This window comes from Gossypium hirsutum, chromosome A10 (assembly GCF_007990345.1).
Source record: "Gossypium hirsutum isolate 1008001.06 chromosome A10, Gossypium_hirsutum_v2.1, whole genome shotgun sequence".
NCBI lineage: Eukaryota > Viridiplantae > Streptophyta > Magnoliopsida > Malvales > Malvaceae > Gossypium > Gossypium hirsutum.
In genome coordinates this window covers 22,794,937-22,806,177 of record NC_053433.1, presented here as the reverse complement: position 1 = coordinate 22,806,177, position 11,241 = coordinate 22,794,937, and the positions used below count along the sequence as shown (strand labels likewise).

The 11,241-nt window shown below is 35.1% G+C and overlaps 1 non-coding gene across 1 annotated transcript; it reads left to right on the top strand.

Annotated features, from left to right (window-relative positions):
• Positions 1-3,374: 3,374 nt before the first annotated feature.
• Positions 3,375-3,481, top strand: LOC121208864 (small nucleolar RNA R71). Its single transcript, XR_005903988.1, has one exon. It is a non-coding gene; the product is annotated as a small nucleolar RNA R71 (small nucleolar RNA).
• Positions 3,482-11,241: the final 7,760 nt, after the last annotated feature.

The following is an 11,241-nucleotide window of genomic DNA, read 5'->3' as shown; positions in this document are numbered from 1 at the left end:
ATATAATGCCTTATGTTGGCTTGTTTTGGTATATTTTCCATAGTTGTTCATATGGTTATATAGTTGTTCTTTTGGTTGGTTGTAAATTGGAGTATCAAGGTTGGAATAACGGTAAGTTGTGACTTGGTTTTGATATGATGAAATGGTATAATTTGAGGCATGAAATAGGTGATAAGATTAAGGGTAAATGCATTTAAAAGTTATGCTAGTTTTTTTTATGATTTTGGCATATTGAAATGGCATGTTTTGGTTGTGGAATTGAGTTTTTGTAATAGTTGTGAATAGATGGCACAATATGAGTATGAATTATTATGTTTTTGGTTGCGTAAATATGTATTGAAATGGTGTTATTTTTGTTGCTATGTGTGATTGTGAAAAAGGTGGCAAATTGGCTTTTGAAATGACCTATTTTTGTCCACATGGGCAGAGACACGGGCATGTGTCTCAGCTGTGTGGATGCACGGTCTTGTTATACGGCCGTATGTACCCTGGTATAACCTTACGATTTAAGTTAGTATACCTTATAGTTTTGGCTCGGTCTAGACACACGGGCGTGTCTACTGGCCGTGTGTATCGCATGGGTTCATACACGGGTGTGTGACTGGCCGTGTGATATAAGTCAATATACCCCCTAAATGGAACATGGCCTAGCACACGGGCATGTGTGGCCATTTCGAAGGTACGTAGGCTAAACACACGGGTGTGTGGTCGGCTGTGTGTCCCAAGTCAGTAACCCCTCCAGATTTCCCACGGCCAAGGCACACGGGCGTTTCTTCGGCCATGTGGTGCAAGTCAGTATGTATGCCCTATTTTCACACGGTTATTGACACGGGTGTGTCTGGTAGCCGTGTACAACACACGGCCTATATACATGGGCATGTGAGCTATGATTTCATGAAATTATTCTAAGTGTTCAAAATTTTTTATATGTGATCGGTTTAGTCCCGAACCACTCTTAAGCATTTTTAAGGTGTTGTAGAACCTTATAAGGGACAATGTGAATGTTTTTGAATAGTTTATAATAATGAATGCATAATTGTACGAGAATGAGATGTATTGACTGGTAATGCCTCGTAACCCTATTTCGGCAACAGATACTGGTTAAGGGTGTTGTAGGACTTATCCATGAACTATCTTAGATGGGGTAGATAATTCACGTATCTAACCATTTAATCACTTCCTTTCGAACTACCTCTTTCTTGATAGGGTTGAGTCTCCTTCGCCCATCAATCCTAGCTCTTTCGCCCTCCTCTAAGATAATTTTATGAATACAGAAAGACAGGCTTATACCTCGAATATCAACTATGGTCCAATTGATCGCCTTTTTAAATTTATTTAAAACTTCGATCAATTGCTCCTCTTGGTGTTCTATTAATTCTGCTGAAACAATCATAGGCAAAGTAGAACAGTTACCTAAATAAACGTATTTTAAATGGGAAGGAAGTATCTTAAGTTTGAGTTTGGGTGGTTCCTCGATTGACAACTTTGGTTATGTAAATTCCCGAACTTTCAATTCTAGTGGTTCAAACTGTGCTGGTTGAACATAATCCCTCGGATTGGCTTCCATCAAAGCCATGTTTTCATTACCTTTTTCATCTTCCAATGGCTCAAACTCTAAAGTGTTCTCCAATGGGTCTTCAAAATTTTTTCTCTCATTCTATAGAAAATAATGTTTCTAGCTCCTCCATTACAGAACATTCCTCCATCGGATCAAGAAATTTCATAGCTTTAAGAATATTAAATGTTACCTAATCATCCTAAACTCCCATCGTGAGTTCTCCTTTTTACACGTCTATCAATGTTCTTCTCATTTTTAGGAAAGGTCTCCCTAAGATGATCAACACTTTCTTATCTGCTTTAGAATCTAAGACAATGAAATCAGCAGGAAAAATGAATTTATTGAATCTTACGAAAACATCCTCGACTTTCCTTCGAGGTATGCTAAAAATCGATCCGCCAGTTGAAGTGTCATATAGTGGGTCTTATTTCGCCTACTCTTAACAGTTTGAAAATAAACTTGGGCATCAAGTTGATGTTCACTCCTGAGTCGCACAAAGCTTTACTACAGTAAGATTATATGATATTATAGGGTATAGTAAAGCTTCTAGCATCCTTCAATTTCAGAGGAAGCTTGTTTTCTAAGAATGCACTACACTCATTCATTAAAACGACAACTTTATACTCATTATGTCTTTTCTTTTTGGACAAGTTGTCCTTTATGAACTTCACATAATTGGGCATTTGCTTTAAAGCCTCCACCAACAGAATGATGATGTGAAGTTACTTTAAAATGCCCAAAAATTTATTAAATTGCAGCACATCCTATTTCTGCTTATTTGGCTGAAACTTTTGAGGGTATGGAGGTGATAGAACTTTGGGTTGGACTAGACAAATTTTCTAAAGAGATAAGTCTGCATCTAAAGAAGATGTTTATTTTTCGGATTCACTAGTTTAGGTTTTACCTCATCAGACTTTGTAAGTTTTGGCTTAGCTGGTGTAGGAATTTCAACTATTGGTTGACTTACCTCCTTCTTAATGGGTTCATCTTCAATCACAATATCCTTGGGTTCCAAATTCTTACCACTTCGTAAGGTAACTACTTTGTCATGTTCCTTATCCAAATTTCTTGAATTTTCTATATCGCTCGGCAAGGCTCCTTGAGGTTAGTTACGAAGTTCTATAGCTAACTGACCCATTTGGTTCTCCAAATTTTTAGTGTTGCTACTTGACTTTAGATTAAAGGGTTATTCTTCACCATGTACGCCTTCAACAAGTTTTCCAAACTATTGGATGACTCAGCTTGTTGTGGTTTTGGTGCTTGTTGATTGAACCCCTAGGATTGGTTGGGTTTATGCTGCATGTAAGTGTTGTTCGGTTCATTTCCTTGGTTACTCCAAGAAAAATTTGGATGGTTGCACCATGAAGGATCGTAGAAGTTAGACTATGGTCTGTATCCACTTCTATTTTGATGTTGATTCCCTACATAATAAACTAACTCAAGATTTGATAGACAATTCTCGAAAGATTGACCATCCTCATAGTATACACAAGAAACAACATCAAATTGACTTGGTGATTGAGCTGTAACAGTATTCAAACTATTAGCTGTAAACTGTTTCAACATTGAAGAAATAGAAGATACTTAAGTTGAGAGTGATGTAAGTGCGTACACTTCGTGCACTCTGCCTACTCATCTTCTTGAAATTGCTCAACTTGTTGGCTATTGATAGTTGTTACTAGCGATCCTCTCAATGATCCCCTAAGCCTCGTTATAAGACTTAGACAAAATTGCACCATTCACAGAAGCATCTACCATCAACCTTGTGTATGCGTCGAGGCCATTATAAAACATCTTCAACTAGATGCAGTGTGGAATCCCATGATGAGGGCACTTACAAAGTAATTCTTTGAATCTCTCTCATGCCTCGTACAAAGATTCGTCATCCAGTTGTTGAAAAGTGGTTATCTCATTTCACAACTTAGAATTTTTGCTAGGTGGGAAATACTTAACAAAAAATCTTTCTGCTAATTCTTACCATGTAGATATTGAACTTAGATATTGAACTTCGTGGAAACAAATTAAGTCATACCCGTGCTCAATCTCGCAACGAGTATGGAAACAACTTCAACCTCAATGCGTCTTTAATCAAACCGACTATCTTAAACAAATTGCTCACTCTATAAATAATCAAAGGTCAAGGTGTGGATCTTCCATGGATATTCCATTAAACTAGCCCACCATTTGGAGCATTTGAAACATCACTGATTTCAATTCAAATTGTAGTGCCTCAATCTCCAGTCTCCTAATTCCCAGATTTAATTCATTGAAGAGTGGCAAAACGTACTATCTTATGGCACAATCTGTGACAGCCTTAATTTGGCCCTAGTCGGAAAGCGATTTCAGGACCACGAAATCGAGTCACAAAAAAATAATTAAATGTTATATTCTGTGATTATTACATGTGAAAGTGCATGTGTGAAAATTTCATGCTTTGATTTTGCCATTTGTGAGTGAAATTATGAAATAGGACCTATGTGAAAATTTTTGAAAATGCTATAGGCTAATTTGTAGTGGCCAAATAACTTATAGTATGAAATAGGTGGGTTTGCATGTCAAATTTCCCACCTTAAGGTATAGTGGCCGGCCATGATAGGTATGATAAGCATTATGGGCATTTTTTTTATTGATAAGTTATGGCATGAGTATGGCACAAATATTATATGTCATTTTGTGTCATGAAATGTTGCGGGGGAAAAATTAACAAAAGGATAGAAGGGACAAAGTTTTTCCATCTTTTTTGTTCTTCATAGCCGAAATTGAGAGAGCAAATAGGGGAGAAAACCCTTGAGTATTCGGTCACTAGGGGGAGAGTGTTTTCACGGTAAGAAAAATAGTAAAGGAAAATAAATAAATAAATTGTTGAGTTCTGCCCATTTCTGGGCTGTTTGAATGGAGAGGGAAGAAGAGGGCTGCTGCATGTTTAATTTTTGAGCTCATTTAGGAGCTGGTTCCTTAAGAAACTCGCTGAAGGTGGCAGTAAGAAGGGGAAAGAAACTGCTCAAGAGTAGGTTCGGCGGCTGTTCAGTAAGTCCTTGCAATGAAACTTTGAAAATTTTCCATGTTTATACTGTGTTTAATACATGCAGGTAAAACGCAAATTCAAGGACTGTTAAACAAAGTTAATAGTTAAAATACATGTTAGTTGTTACCAAAATACTGGTGTTAGAAGTGAAGAAGAGTTGATAAATAAATGTATAAGTTGGTGTTGAAACCTGCTGTTGAATGCTGATAGTTTCAGCATGTAATTGCTGTAGTTTATCGTGCAATAAATCCTGGTGTAATTGATCTGCTGCTGCTCTAATTAAGGTAAAATGTTGGTTAATAAATGTCCTGTTTTGTGGTAATAAGCAAAATATAAATATGGTTGAAATTAACATGCATTACTGTTCGGTTTATGTTTGAAGAGTTATTAACTTTTGGAGGTTAAAACGGTTTAATTTGAGATTTACATTTTCAAATTTCAGTTTTAGTAATGTCCCATTATTATTGGTTGAAGCTAAGGAAATAAGCATTTGTTGAAAGGATGTAGGGAACTGAATTGTCCGAAAATTATTTGCTGTCAGCTAGTGAAATTTTAATGTTCGAATGTATGCTGAATTTTTAAGTGTCCAAATGCATGCCAGAATTCAACATGTTCAAATGCACGCTGAAGTGTTTTGTTTAGGTAGGTTAAATGTGTCTGATATTCAAACCGTCTATACACTAGAGTCGTTGTACCGTTTCAAACCGAACAAGAACTCATGTACTTAAAATTGAGCTATCATGTTGCATGATTTTGTATGGTAAATTAAATGAAAATCGGCGACATTGATATCAAATTTTAATACAAAATAAAGGTGAGTACTGGATATATGAAATTATGTAAATATTTAAATTATGATGCATGATTTATGTTTATAGAAATGAAATGTCTTTAGTGAGAACTCGATGATGTGTATTTGTGAGCATGCATGTGCATTAGATGCTAAGTGGGAAAATCGGTTAACATGTTATGTGTATTATGGCTGAATGTGAATTTGAATAATATTGAGTAATGTTTGTGCTTTAAAATGATGAAATGAAGTTTATGCTTAAGTGAAATTATAGGTATGTGATGATTGATTTGTGATATGCATGTTTAAATAACATGCATGCAAGGTATGTGTGAAAGAGTGAATTGGTAATAAATCTGCTTGGAACAGCGACAGTAATGTGACTTTGGAAAATCATCATAAATTATGGGAGATGAGTCAGAAGTTGAATAAATTATGTAATTAAAGCTTAATGAGTCTAGTTTCTTATAAAAGAAACCGTGTAAGCAAAATAATTTCCAATAATGAGATATTTGAAGTGATGTGGAACAGGGTCAAAATGACTTCTAGATCCTCTGTTTTGTTTTTATAAAATTATTATAAATTTTAAAAAAATGGTAATAAAATGAAATTTATATGATTAGGCTCCTTAATGAGTCTAGTTTCAAATGAAATAAACGAGAACATATTTTGAATTCTGTACAATGAGAAATTTGATTCGTAGTGAAGAGTGGTCAGATTAGCCAAACAGTGAAATAGGGGAAACTTTAAGAAAAATCTGGTATTGATTGGCCAAACCAAAAATTCTGAAAATTTTATTGATAGAATATATATGAGTCTATTTTCAGGGAAAATTAACAGCAATTGATTTGGAGTTTCGTAACTCCATTTATAAATGATTTAGTGACTATTGCTCAGGAAGACAGCTTACAGTGAAATTTTGATTATGTGGTAAACATTGACAAAAATTTGTTAATGAGTTGCTTATTGATTTCTTATAAGCTTACTATGATTTGTAGGTGCGGAAGTTGAATATATATATATATTATATTTTGAAAGTGATGCTTGAATAGTCGAATAATGACTAGTTTAAAATTGTTGAATTTAAGCTCAAGAGCATAGAGGGGCAAATTCGGATTAGGGAAAAGAGAAAGTAATCGAATAGTCGTTGTAATTGTTCGACAACCTTCGAGGTAAGTTCTTAAGTGTTTAAGCTTGATTCCTTTTTATATGCCTAAGAGTTAAATTAATATGGCAAAGAGAATGTAAATTTTATTTAGTTAATGTGTCGAATATGTAATGATTTAAGGCTATAAGCCGATTATGGCTATTATGCTTAAGTTGAATTGGATTTGGAAATTTGATGGACTAAATGAGTGTTACAATGAATAAACTATGTTTTATATGTGCTGGTAGAGATATCACGATTTGTGATGATTAAATATCTAAAGGAAACCATGATGTGTATAAAATTATTATTAGTCATTTGTGGTAGCCAAATGTGGCTTGGTACTAAAGTGATTAAATGTGAACTTCGATGAGATAACTGTTAGTGATTGATGATATAAGTTATACATGGTTGAAGTATAAGTTATGAAAGTGGGAAAGAACAGGTGAATTGTTTATCAAAAAATGATATCGGGCTTCAAGCCTAGCAGGCTATGATGCCGGTGAAATACTATTCGGGCTTTTGAGCCTAGCAGGCTATGATGCCGGTGAAATACTATTCGGGCCTTTGAGCCTAGCAGGCTATGATGCCGGTGAAATACTAATCGGGCCTTTGAGCCTAGCAGGCTATGATGCCGATGAGATATTATTCGGGCCTTTGAGCCTAGCAGGCTATAATGCCGGTGAGATACTATTCGGGTTTTCGAGCCTAGCAGGCTATAATGCCGGTGAAATGATATCAGGCCTCGAGCCTAGCAGGCGAAATGCCGGTGATTAGAGAAAAGTCTAAGACTAAGGTACCTTGTGTTAGATTGACAAATGAATATACTCAATACGTTAAGTGAGCTAGGTATACATTATGTATTCATATGTGAGTTTGATTTGAAGTGAATCATAAGTGTGTAATGTAATACATATGTGAACAAATGTTATAACTATATTTATGATCATGATACATCTGGTCAAGTTGTGAAAGTATGTGAAGGTATTTGATTTATTTATGTTATACGAATTCAGATTAAGTGTTATAAGAATGCTGAATGTGCATTATGTGCATGTGTATATTCGGCCAGATGGCAATATACCTAGAATATGGCCGCTTGAGAAATTGAATAATCGAAATATAATTGCGTTTATATGTTTGCATTGCTTAAAACTTACTAAGCTTATGAATGCTTACTCCGTTGTTACATTCCTCTATTTTATAGATTGTTGGCTGCAGTTATTTGCTCGGGTTGGAGTTCACCGGAGATATTATCACACTGTCGAGCTCACGCTAATGGTGTAAGTAAATCCTAGTATTTCGAGTCTATGGCATGTATAGGGTTTTAATATTGAGTATGTGATATTATAATTTAGCCAAAGGTGGTGGCTTGTATTGATAAAGTGTTTTGGCCATGTAAATTGGCTTATGTTGGCTAGTGATGTTTTGGGCCTCGTAAGCCCATATATGGGACAGATTGCATGTGAAAAGAAAAGTTTTACATTGATTGAAATTTTTTGGCACGGTTTTTGTGTGATTGACTGAGTTTAAGTCAGGCAACACCTCGAACCCTGTTCTGACGAGGGATACGGGCGAGGGGTGTTACACAATCCCTATCATCAACAATAAGGATTGGATTTTGCACATGATAGGCTTCATTTCCTTATCCATCATTTTGATTTCCAAGGTCCATCCCGACTCAGGTAATAAATAGATAATTCGATCTATGCTCAAAAACACCTGAAAAATAAATCACAAAAAGTAAAGAATAAATTAGTAAGGTTAGAAGGTAGATAAAAAATGAAATAACAACCAAATTGAAAAGAATAATCTCAAAAAAATGATTAAATAGTCCTTGACAACAGTGCCAAAAACTTGTAACTTTCGGTTTATGGAAATGTACATAGTTGTTATTCATCTCCACAAGGATTGTGTATGTTAATCAATATATTGCAAAATTAAAGTTAACAATTTGATAATAAAAACACAATATCTTAAGTGATGGATGATTAACTAAATTAAATTATTTAGATGCAAGATTGATCCCTAATGCAATTTAAACTAAATGTGAAGTATGAAATGAAATGTATGAATGAATTTAGAAAAAAACACAAACTTTAACAATTAATAACATGAATAGGCTAAGATAATTACATCATTCAACTTAACTTATTTTTATCATGCTTAACACTGTTCAGAAATTATTCCATGGCAACTCTATCTTTCATGAGTTTGGAAACCAAATTAAATCATTTAAGAATCTTTTACTTAATAAAACATGCATTTTACTAATCATCTTAAACTAAGGGTTTCTTAGGACTCAGGTGAAGTAACAGGGACGGGTTAGGTTTGAAACAATTTAATCACATAAACCTAAAAACTATACAAGATAATATAGCTCATTAAAGTTATTATAAACCTTTAATTTAGTCGAGTTAGGATCTAAATTAAGCATACACATTTCAATTATTGTGTCCACTAGCCATCGTCTGGTTAGGATCGCTCAACTAATTCTAATGTATCAAATCACGTATGAATGAAATACACACTTGAGTTTAATTGTAAACATGATCAACTAAGGCACAAACACTATAAACATGATTTAAACAAACTTCATTCAATAAATGCAATCATCTCAGCTAAACAAAATTAAGCTACCATTGTTGATGACAAGATAATAAATCACATTGCAAACATGATTAAGGTTAAAATTAAAATAACAAAGTAAATGAAGAATAAACTCTATCGAATTAGCAGTCTTGTGAACTTTGACTGAAGATGTTTTCCTATGATCCTTGTGTTGTTCCTTTACTAATGGCTCCTCAAGGTGGGCGGTTAAGAGATAATCTTATCAATGTTTTTGGCTAAGAAAGAAAATATGAGATGCTATGTGTGGAAATGAAGAGAGGAAATGAGAGAATGAATGATGATTGAGAGATGTGAAGAATGAGGGATATTGAGATGAAGGATGATTGAAATGGGGAATGAGTGGGGGTTTTTATACTTGAAGTAGATGGTAGAGTTTACTAAAAATAGGGATTGGAATCCTTCCATTTTCTGCATTGCTTGGTAGACAGCATTTTGTTGAAGAAGGTGGATGATGGTTCCTTTATTTGAACATAGAATCATGCTAAATTTAAGTATGGGTTGGACGGTGTTGGTACGTGATATTCGCGACAGGTTTTAAAAATTTATAATTAATCGTTCTTGAAACTAACTGTTATCACGATGAAGGCAAGTGTACCTATCGAACAGTAGTATAGCTTTAGAAAGACTAGATTGTCGAACCCAAAGGAACCAAGAGTACTAGTAATTACTTTCTTTTTATTATCTAGCCTAAAAACTAGGGGATTTGTTTATCTAAACTAATTAACTAAACTAAGAATGCACAGAGAGAAATTGGGGAAAAGCTTTTGGGAAAATTCGATTGATTAAGACAATACCTAAGGAAAAATCCACTTAGACTTCACTTGTTATTTGAATTTGAATCAGACGATTTATTCATTTGACTTGATCCGTAGAAATCCCTAAGTTTTATTATTATCTCTCTCGAGACTAATAACGTCTAATCCTAGGTTGATTTAATTGAAATCTCTTTCTAATTAATGCCTTAGTGTTGTATTAACTCGATCTATGGATCCCTTTGTTAGGTTTCACCATAATCCGGCAAAATCTTATCACCCTATCTCTAGGCGTGCAATCAACTCCGCTTAATTACGACGAATTTACTCTTAGACAGGGCCTTTTCCTTCTCTGAATAAGAGCATTAACTTGAATCAATATCCTGGAATATTAAAACAAGAATTAAGAACACATAATTGAAAAACAAGTCAAATATTTATCATACAATTCAGATAATAGTAACAAGATCTGTCTTAGGTTTCATTCCTCTTAGGTATTTAGGGGGTTTAGTTCATAATTATAAAAGAAAACATCTCAGAAGAGTAATGAATACAAAACATAAAGAAAACCCAAAACCCCTAAATGGAAATTGAAGGGAGATCTTCAGTCTTGACGATGAATCCGACTTCTGAGATGGACCAATCGGCTTCCCTTGAGTAATTCCTTGCTTCCTAATTCGCGTGTCTGTTCTAAGTGCCACCTCCGGTGTTTAAGTAGGCTTTAGAATACCTAAGAGCCCTCAAAAGTGGCCTTTTTCGAGTAGGGCTATACTTGGACTCGGCAGGGACACGCCCGTGTGCGATTACTCCAGCCCGTGGTCAAGGCTGTTGAATAGGCACGGGCATGTAGTCTACCCGTGTAAGTCGTGCTTCGATCCTGCCAAATGGACACGGCCGTGTGACACGCTCGTGTGAGGAAGTCCAGGCCGTGTTGATTTCCTATGTGGGTCCATTTTCTCCGTTTTCGGGCCGTTTCTCGCTCTTTTTACTCTCCTATACTCATCTAAGTATAAAACATGAAATTAAAGGATTAGGAGCATCGAATTCACCAAATCTAAGGAGAAACCATCCATAAATGTGCTAAGCATGGGATAAAAATATGTATAAATTACGGTTTATCAGGTGTCAAGGGCAATCTTTATGTGCTGATTTCCAATGATTCTCCAGATGCAGGGACCTCCAGTAAATATCCCAAAACAGATTTTTTGGGCAACCAACATGGTTGTGCTGAATTTGGCTTGACTCCCCCTTGTTGGACAGTTCTGTGACCCATTAAATAATCAAACTTGTCCACCATATAACATCATTTTAATTGGGTCACAATAACATCTTGTTGAC